An 8,913-nucleotide genomic window follows, 5' to 3' on the forward strand; every position below is an offset into this window, starting at 1 on the left:
TGCAGATTTTCTGGGAGGAAAATAACGGGCCTAAAAAGCTTCTACCATCTTCTCCCATGTGGTAATCGATGCTCTACGTAATGAGTGTAGCCACTGCTTTGCTCTTCCCTTTAAGGAAAATGGGAAGGCTCTCAACTTGATGGTATCATCTGTCACCCAATTTATCTTAAGCATATCACACACCTCGAGAAAGTTCTCCATATGATTATTTGGATCCTCATCACCCAAACCATTGAACTGTGCGGATTGCTGCAACATGTGGATGAATGCCGGATTTAGCTTGAAGTTCTGAGCTATAATAGGGGGATGCAGAATACTCGATTATGTCCCCAATACTGAAGGTCTGGCATAATCGGATAATGTCCTCTATTGTTCATTTTGTTCTGCCATATTATCTGACCCTTCAACTTCTAAATCAGCTAGATTAGACGGTTCTTGCATAGGTTGTTTGCCTTTTCTTCTAAGTGTACATTCATGCTCGGGATCTCCTTCAATCAATATTGAGGGGATCCCTCAGGTCATAACCTGGAGCTGCAAAGAAAGAAAGAAAAAGAAATCAGAACGATGATAGAATAAGAAGAAATGAACTAGAATGAATGAATGAATAGCTAAGAAAACAAAGTTCAAAGTATCTCTAAATGCCTACTCCCCTCCAATGGCACCAAAAACTTGACAACGCCTCTTGCGTATGTCCCGCAAGTACACGGGTTTGTCGAAGTAATAAAATCCCACATGAGTGGAGTATCGTATCCACAGGGAGTAGGGAATAAAAACACTTAAATTGTTTCTTAACTAAGAGAAAGATGAATAGTGATATGTGTGACAAGATGTGAAATAACAAACGTAAAAGAACAAGAAAGAGAGCACAAGTAAAGGAAAAAATAAGGCAATCGATATAAATGGGGTACCCGGATATTGTTCCGCCTAGGACAATCATTTCAAGTACAAGAACCCTCTATTATACTTTCTAACTGATGCAATAATGAGTTGTGGAGATCCTTAAATACATGGTCCCAAATCTAAGGTCAACTATGCCTAACTCTATACATGTCCCGGAGGAGAAATTGAATAACCTCTCAACATTGCACTCGTATAGAATTGCAATGAGTTCTAGGGATTCCAAGTGATAAATCCTCTTCCTAGATGTAGACCTAACCCTTTGTTCTACATGGAAGGTCCCTAGCTACAATTAAGCCCTAGGTGCTAAAATCACTTCAACGCTTCACTCCGTTGCACCTACAACTAAGCACTTGCGGAAGGTCATCCTTTACCCCATTCACTCTACTATGACCACAAAGAACTTGAGGAAATGGAGGCAGAATAAATCACACCGGAGGGGAAAGGGGACACTCCGCTATCTCTCGACTCACCCTCTCAACCCTCTCCAATCTATCTCTGTCTAACACTCGTGGTGTGTCACTCACTCACAAGGGTTACCAATAAGAACTCTCAACCCTAGTATCACTCTAAGCGAGTATTCATACAATCAAGAATTCAAGATTGGAACTCAAATAAAACATCAATTAATTGAAAGCATAATAAAGAGGTTCAATGAAACGAATACGACCTAGGGTTCACAAATACCCAAGTACCCACTAGGGAGTTTAGCTCTCCATGGAGCTAATTACAATCAATGAAATCAAATGTAAAAACAAAGAATCCATGGAAAAGCCCCTTGATAGTCTTGGCGATGGTCTTGTGGGGAGTCCTCTACTCATCCAAGGGTCCCTTTATCCGGCCTAGGATCCACCTCGCCGGATCGGTACCGACAAAAGCTCTCAAACTAACCTTCTTCCAAATGGAGTGTGATGTCAGAGCCGTAGAACATCTCCCAATCCCTAGCCAATACCTCTCAAAACCCTAGCTGCCACCCTCTCTTAAGTTGAGGAAAAGATGGAAAAAAGGATCCTGAAATCGGGGCTGAAATCGGCCTTAAATAGTGCTGGAATCGGGAATCCACACGCCCATGTGGGCGCCCCTGTGGATTTTTTGAACGGTCGTGTGGAATTTCCACATGCCCGTGTGGAATCTCCGTTTTTATCCATCTTCAGCCGGATGTGAACAGTACCTGCTATAGTGTTTTGCTGCAGTGCCCTGCTACATTACCGGCCCGAAACACTCCCGAATCCATGCATTCATTGAGGTAACATAAACGGGCACATGTTTACATAGTAAATCACTTTGCTTCTTCAATAACAGACATGTTTGGTGGGAATCTTGCTATACTTGCACAAGACGAAATGCTTGAATGTGACTATCCTTGTGCCCCTCTAAATCGTTGTGCTAACTTGAATACGAGGAGGTTGGCACACATTCCCGCATTTCGAACCCGACTTATGTCTTCATGTTTGAACCTTCTCAAGATTTCCTCCAAATGGTGCATTCACGATCCACATTGGCTTCTTTCTCTAATATTTGGCCTCACAACCCTATCTGCATGAAAGTAACACAAATACACATATATTAGCGTTAAAACCCGATAAAAGTAATGCTCATCATAAGGAAAGAACACTTCATATTCTTATCATACAAGCACTTATCAATTGCCAAATGATAATAGCCATTGAGAAAATAAGATATTCAATTGGAAAAATAGATATATTCATTTGAGACATGATGCTGTCAAGCAGCTACTACGAGATTGAATTATTTCCATTGGTTGTATGAAGTCAGAAGTGAATTTGGCTAATCCTTTAACCAAAACTTTAAGTAGGAAACCAATACATAACACATCAAGGGAAAAGGGACTTCAACAAATTTGACATAGCAACAATGATGGCGACCTAGCCTATGAGATTGGAGATCCTATGAATTAGCTTCTTTTGACTAATAATAAGTCATTAGTTGATTTGTTAGGCACTATATATATGTCCCTCATGTGGTGTAAACACTGTAAATTATAATGAGAGTGAGGTTGAGTCAAACTCTTAATCAAATTCCATACATTTATATTTGGTCTATTAATCTAGAGCATACACTTGATGAAATGACCTATATGAGTGTGGAGTGGGGCCACTCTTTTGAGATTATGGAAAATTCTCTAGAGCACTCACGAATAATCAGGCATGTGTGATAAGTGCTTGTTTATACATGTTTTCCTATAACATTTTATATGGATCGATAATGATCATGATCAGTTTTGTGTGCTCAAGTTATGTATTTATGTTCTTCTATGTAGCTAGGGTGTCTGAGAACTTTTTAAGAGCATAGTTGGCGGTGTTAAGCAATTTTGGGGCTTTTCATAGAAGGTTTGTGGTGTGCCGACCATTTTCCTACTTTTTTGCTTTGTTTTAGACTAGTTCTTTGTGTGTAACTTTGGTGTGTGAGTCCTCTTAGTTGTCTTTTGCTATTAGAATTTAAGTTGGGGTGTAGTGAGGGTAAGAAGAGGTGGGGAAAACCCTTGAAAGTGAGCTTGAGGCCTTGTGGCTTCCCTTGGGGGCACAAGGGAGCCCACAAAGGCTCCTGGAAGGCCTCACGGCCTCCCTTGCAAGCCAAGGGAGCCCTTGAAGCCTCACTAAAAGGGAAGCATGAAGCTATCCAGTGAGGCTTCACGACCTCCCTTACCGTTGTAAAACCACCCATCAATCCCCCCGAGGACAGCATCTTCTAAGGTCTTCTAGGGCTTTAAAAAGCCCATTCATGCTCTTTCTTTTGCCCCTTATTGTCATTCTTTTTCTTTCCTTCTCTTCTCCTCTTTAGACCTTCTTTTTCCCTTCTTTTTCCCTTCTTTAATCTTCTCTTATCTTGTCTTTGATTGGAGTTAGAAGCTTAGAGATATCTTTCCTTCTCCTTTGTAAAGGTGTTTTCTTGAGTTTTGAGGAGCTTAAAGGTATGGTTCTTCTTCTTCTTCTTCCCTTCCTTCTTGTGGTATTTCTATATGTATTTACATACATATTTGTTACGTATCTGTTATGCATTATTTGTGCATTTTCTTGATAAATCGATGCCCTTTTATGGTTTAATTGGTTTCTTTTGTGTTACAGGCATAAAAGAAGCGAAGATAAGCTCGACAAAGTGATTCAATAAGAAATTAACACCAGAAATAGTGTTTTAGATCCCAAGGCACTGTAGCAACACTATAGCAGTTTGTAGCATGAAGACTTGAAGAAAAATTCTAAGTCTTGAATTCCACATGGGCAACCATACGACCGTGATGTCCACCACAAGCCAACTAAAGAAGAAATGATGTAGCATATTTACTATAGTAGTGTTACTATAGCAAATACTATTAGAAACTTACTTGAAAATTGGCAGAATGATTAAGGACCTTACGGCCCATTTGCTGACCGTATGCCATCCCAAGTAGAGTTATAAAGAAGAGTTAGGGCATCATTGAAGGGGCCTTTGGCCACCCTTTCTCCACCATCATCACCTAGGTCATCAAGAATGCTAGAGAAGGTAGATCTGAGGGCCAAATCCAAGTGGAGAAAAGGGCTATGAAGAAAAAAACATTAAGGAACTAGCGGTAGCGGATCCGACGAGCTCTCATTACCATCTTCTAGTCAACATTTTCAAGGGAGTTTCATTGGTTTTTGTTTATGTTTCATTTGTATCTTGAGATCTCTCTTACCTATGATAGCTATGATACCTAGTGAGAACTTCCTAGCTTGAAAGAATGATAGATGTGAGTTGTACTTCTTTTCTATACTTAAATGAAATCCGGTTTTATCTTTAGTGCATGATATGCTCATCCACAAGTACACGGGGTCACCAAGTAATACCCTGTGAGTGACACAGGGGCGGTATTCCACGAGGCTAAGGAGCTCCTATTACTCTTCCATCACCTATTATCTAACCTTACAACTTAATCATTATTTACTATTCTAACAAGTGTAATAATATAAACAACCTGCAAGAATAAAAACTATAAGTAGCACAGTAGATCACAAGAGCAACATTGAAATACAGAGGCCTAGGTTTAGGGGTCATCATGATATATGGATGCACAGTAATAGCAAAGCAAGGGTGATTTATACCAAAGGATCTCAAGACTAGTCCAATCCCAATTTCTCAGAGATTAATCCCATACAAATGTCAATAAGGATCTCTCCCTAATCACATCCCTACAATCACATTAAGTGTAAGGAAATCCCTCAATAAGGAATCACTTACCTTAAGTTTATCCTTAAGCTTCGGAGGGCTATCGACATCCAATATCTCGGCATGTTGATCCAAGAATACCCCTTCTAGCTCATTAATGATCTAGTACATGTGAGTAGGTCACATCTACATGTACAACTCAACAAAGAACTAAGGATCTCTCCATTTTATAGTTCTAGACATGAAGAACAATTAGCCAAGATTTAAATCAACCCAAATGAATTTCAAATAAAAGTTTAGCATCCAAAATACATTATGAACCCCCCAAGGTTCTCCTACATCTGGTGGCCTTGGGGATCTAGTGTTCCATCATATAAACAAACATAACATACTCAAGAAAAAAACACAAAACAAATGCATAGGGAGGCATTCCCTAGTCCGAATGATGATGAAGAAGAACAATGCCCGGCCAAATGGCGCTTCCTCTAGCCCAATAAATGCCGAATGCTCCTCATCAATTGATGATGAAGCTCTCCCCTTGAAGTTCAAGCTCTTGATCACCTCTAAGCCTCAAGCCCAGATCTCTAAAGATGTCTTCATTCTCCTCCTTCTTCCTCTGAAGTGTTGGTTGCCAAAAATTTCCTCAACAAATCCTCCAAATCCTCTCCGATACCATCCAAGCATACTTCCCCAAATGGAGGCCGTATGAGGCATAAATTGAGACTCAAAAACTCCCCCAAAACCCTTCCGTACCAGGTCCATACTGGGTCAATGAGGAGGGGGGGTTCATACTGGGTCCATAAGGGGGTCATTGAGCCAGTATGGACCAAGCAAAAACCCATTCTTCTAGTATAACAGTGTTCATACTGGGTCAATGAGCTCCTCATTGAGACAGTATGCCTTCAATCAATTCTTGGATCAATAATTCTCTAGGTGCTACAGTGGCATTGCTGCAGTAATTTGCTACAGTGAATATGCTACAATACCGAGAACTGGTTTTCTTTTCTTTTTCCGCCCAAATCGTATCTCCATGTCTTCCATGGCGTTTTCATGCCCTATGAAGCAAATAATACACTATTAAGCACAAAACGGCCGTCTATTCTTATAAAAATACATGCTAGAAGTACAAAATATGTATACTAAAATACATACATTTAGACACTTATCAAATATCCCCCCACCTAAGCGTTTGCTTGTCCCCAAGCAAATAAATCATGAAAAACAAAGAGAATGATAAGTGGCAAAATGTATTACCTCTGGCTCAAATAAATTCAATACTCTACAAGAGATGGAAAATGACATAGATGTTGAGTTACAAATAATAAGCACAACAGAAAGATCTTGTTTCACCTCTTATATGTCTGTGTCGTGTGTGTTTGAATCTTCTATCTCATTTGCCCTTACCTACTCTAGCCGACTGACTTCAATCAGTACAACTCCAGATTCTAATCACTCCACATAAAGAGAATACTAAGTCTTAAAATGCTAAGTGCTACTTCAATGAACAAATAAGATCCTTCTAATTCATAAACTTGAACTAACTCCCATTTTTCTTCTCATGATCTACAGTATGCAATCAACAAGATGACTAGGGTTTTTATTTTCAATTCATTTTTTCCCAAGTCTGACTAATGTAGACTGCACCAAAAAATCTTTCCGGAGGGTGCACATGCTGGTTAGGCACAAGAGCCACCCAACTACTCGATTACAGTTTACATAGACACATTCATGCTTCATTAGTAGAGGAATACTGACATAGACTCATATATATATATATATATATATATATATATATATATATATATTTTATTCACCCTAGATCACATCTTCCGACTACTCTACATGCCATAAAACTTAGGCTAGCTCAACAAGACTTAGAAGTTCTTAAGAGTTCATTGAAAGATAAAACTTAGTGTTCTAAGGCCAAATACTCAAAGTTGTGTGTTAAGCATACAAGAGAGTTAGAGTAGTCAAGTTGGCTATTCCTAGGGCATCAATAAAAAATTTAGTGCACAAGACAGTACTAGAGGTGAGACAGGATTCAATAGAGTACAACAACAAATATGTAACTCACATCAATCATTAATCCATGCTAGAAAAATCTTAAAAGAATGAACAAGCTATCATGGGTAACACTAGCATGCATATAATAAACCTAATACATAAAATACACCCATCCCCACACCTAGTGTTGTACATTGTCCCCAATGTACACTAATCATGAAAAGCATGGCAATATATGCAATGAAACAATAGAGGAGGGTGAAAATGAACTTTCCCAGTTCATCATGTGCAAGTGGCAAGATGTGACCCGAGCAAAAGGTGTTGCAAGCTTTTCATGTCGGGTCCAGCTTCCATGACATGTGGAAAGCCTCAACAAGCTCCCTTAATGCCCTGTAAGGCATGAAGGGGTATCATCATTCCAAACAAAATTTAAAATTGCAAAAAATAAAATACTAGGGAGTAGTCAAACACACAAACTAGCTAAAGTAAAGAAGATCTTACACAAGGTTGGTAGGGCACCCCTCCCCAACTTATTAAAATCAAACAAACATGCATGCAAAAAGTAAAGCAAAATAACAAGCTGCAGAAATAAAATCAAGTGTCCATGCTCAGAAATGAAAGAGATCATTAATAGGTGCTGTAGATGGAGGGGCGATGGAGTAGGAAGTAGTAGTGCCCTATGAGGATGATCCACGGGAGGAGATGACGAACTGATGGAAATGCTCTGTGAGCTGGCGCTGACCCTCTAAAACCTGGTAAATCTGTCCTCGCATCTCGCACTACTTGTGATGGATAGCTTGAATGTCATCCTCCATAACCTTGAACAGAGAGTCAAAGTCGGATGGAAAAGAAGCGCCAGGGGTAGCATGACCAGGTGCACCATCGGATTCAGACCCTGACTCATCTGGTTTGTGCTGACTGGATTCTCCCGTAGACAAGTGTGGAGAAAGTCTGTGCGTGCCACTTTTCTTCTCTAATATCCCAATTGCTCGCAAGATAGGCGCTCCAAGAGACGCGACATCCCGGACTATAGTCATGCCTCGAGTGCGGTCCAACAAATTCATACCGTGAATCAATCTGGTGATGTAGTGTCCTACAAAGATGGATCCTAGATAAACATAGTAACCCTGATGAATGATAGCTTGGGCAATAAGGTACCCAAGATGGATAGGATGCTGCTCAATGATGTCATACATTGTGAACAAGTAGGACTGTTTAACCACCCCAATGCTTTCCTTTCGACCCCTAATAGAATGTGAAATGAGAGCATGAATGTATCTGTGTATGGGGTTGATAAGTGCTTGAGTAGACATATTTTTATATATGTTTTACATGCATTGAGCATCATTTTTACCATGGTTTATGTCTCATATTGTGTATTTGGTGTTCTTTTATGCATATAGGTTGTGAATGGCTTAAAGAGTAAAAAGGAAGCAAAGATAGGCTATAAAGACACAATGTTGGGAGTTCTTATTCAATTCAAGGACCAGGACAAGAGAGGAGTTCATAAACATGGAGATGTGTGCCAACTTCCAAGAAGATTCAAGTCAATTCACTAGTTGGAAGGGCACAAAGGCAGCCACATCTTCATGTTCCTTCTCTTTGTGAAGATTGCAAGACCTCTCAAAGATATGTCGATGAAGAGAAGTTTTATTGCTTACCACATGGATGTGTGCCCGGACATGTGGCCTCAAGAGAAGAGTGTTTGGACCTCGTTTTGTGAGAAATCTTTGTAGCAATTTTCTTGTAGTAATCTTTGTATTAAAATTACATTCACGCGCACGCCATGAAATTTCTGCGACCGCACGTGGGCGTAGAAAATCCACGCAGACGCGTGGGGGCACGTGAGCGAGATGCGATCTAAGGCAT

This window comes from Dioscorea cayenensis, chromosome 7 (assembly GCF_009730915.1).
Source record: "Dioscorea cayenensis subsp. rotundata cultivar TDr96_F1 chromosome 7, TDr96_F1_v2_PseudoChromosome.rev07_lg8_w22 25.fasta, whole genome shotgun sequence".
NCBI classification, from domain to species: Eukaryota; Viridiplantae; Streptophyta; class Magnoliopsida; order Dioscoreales; family Dioscoreaceae; genus Dioscorea; species Dioscorea cayenensis.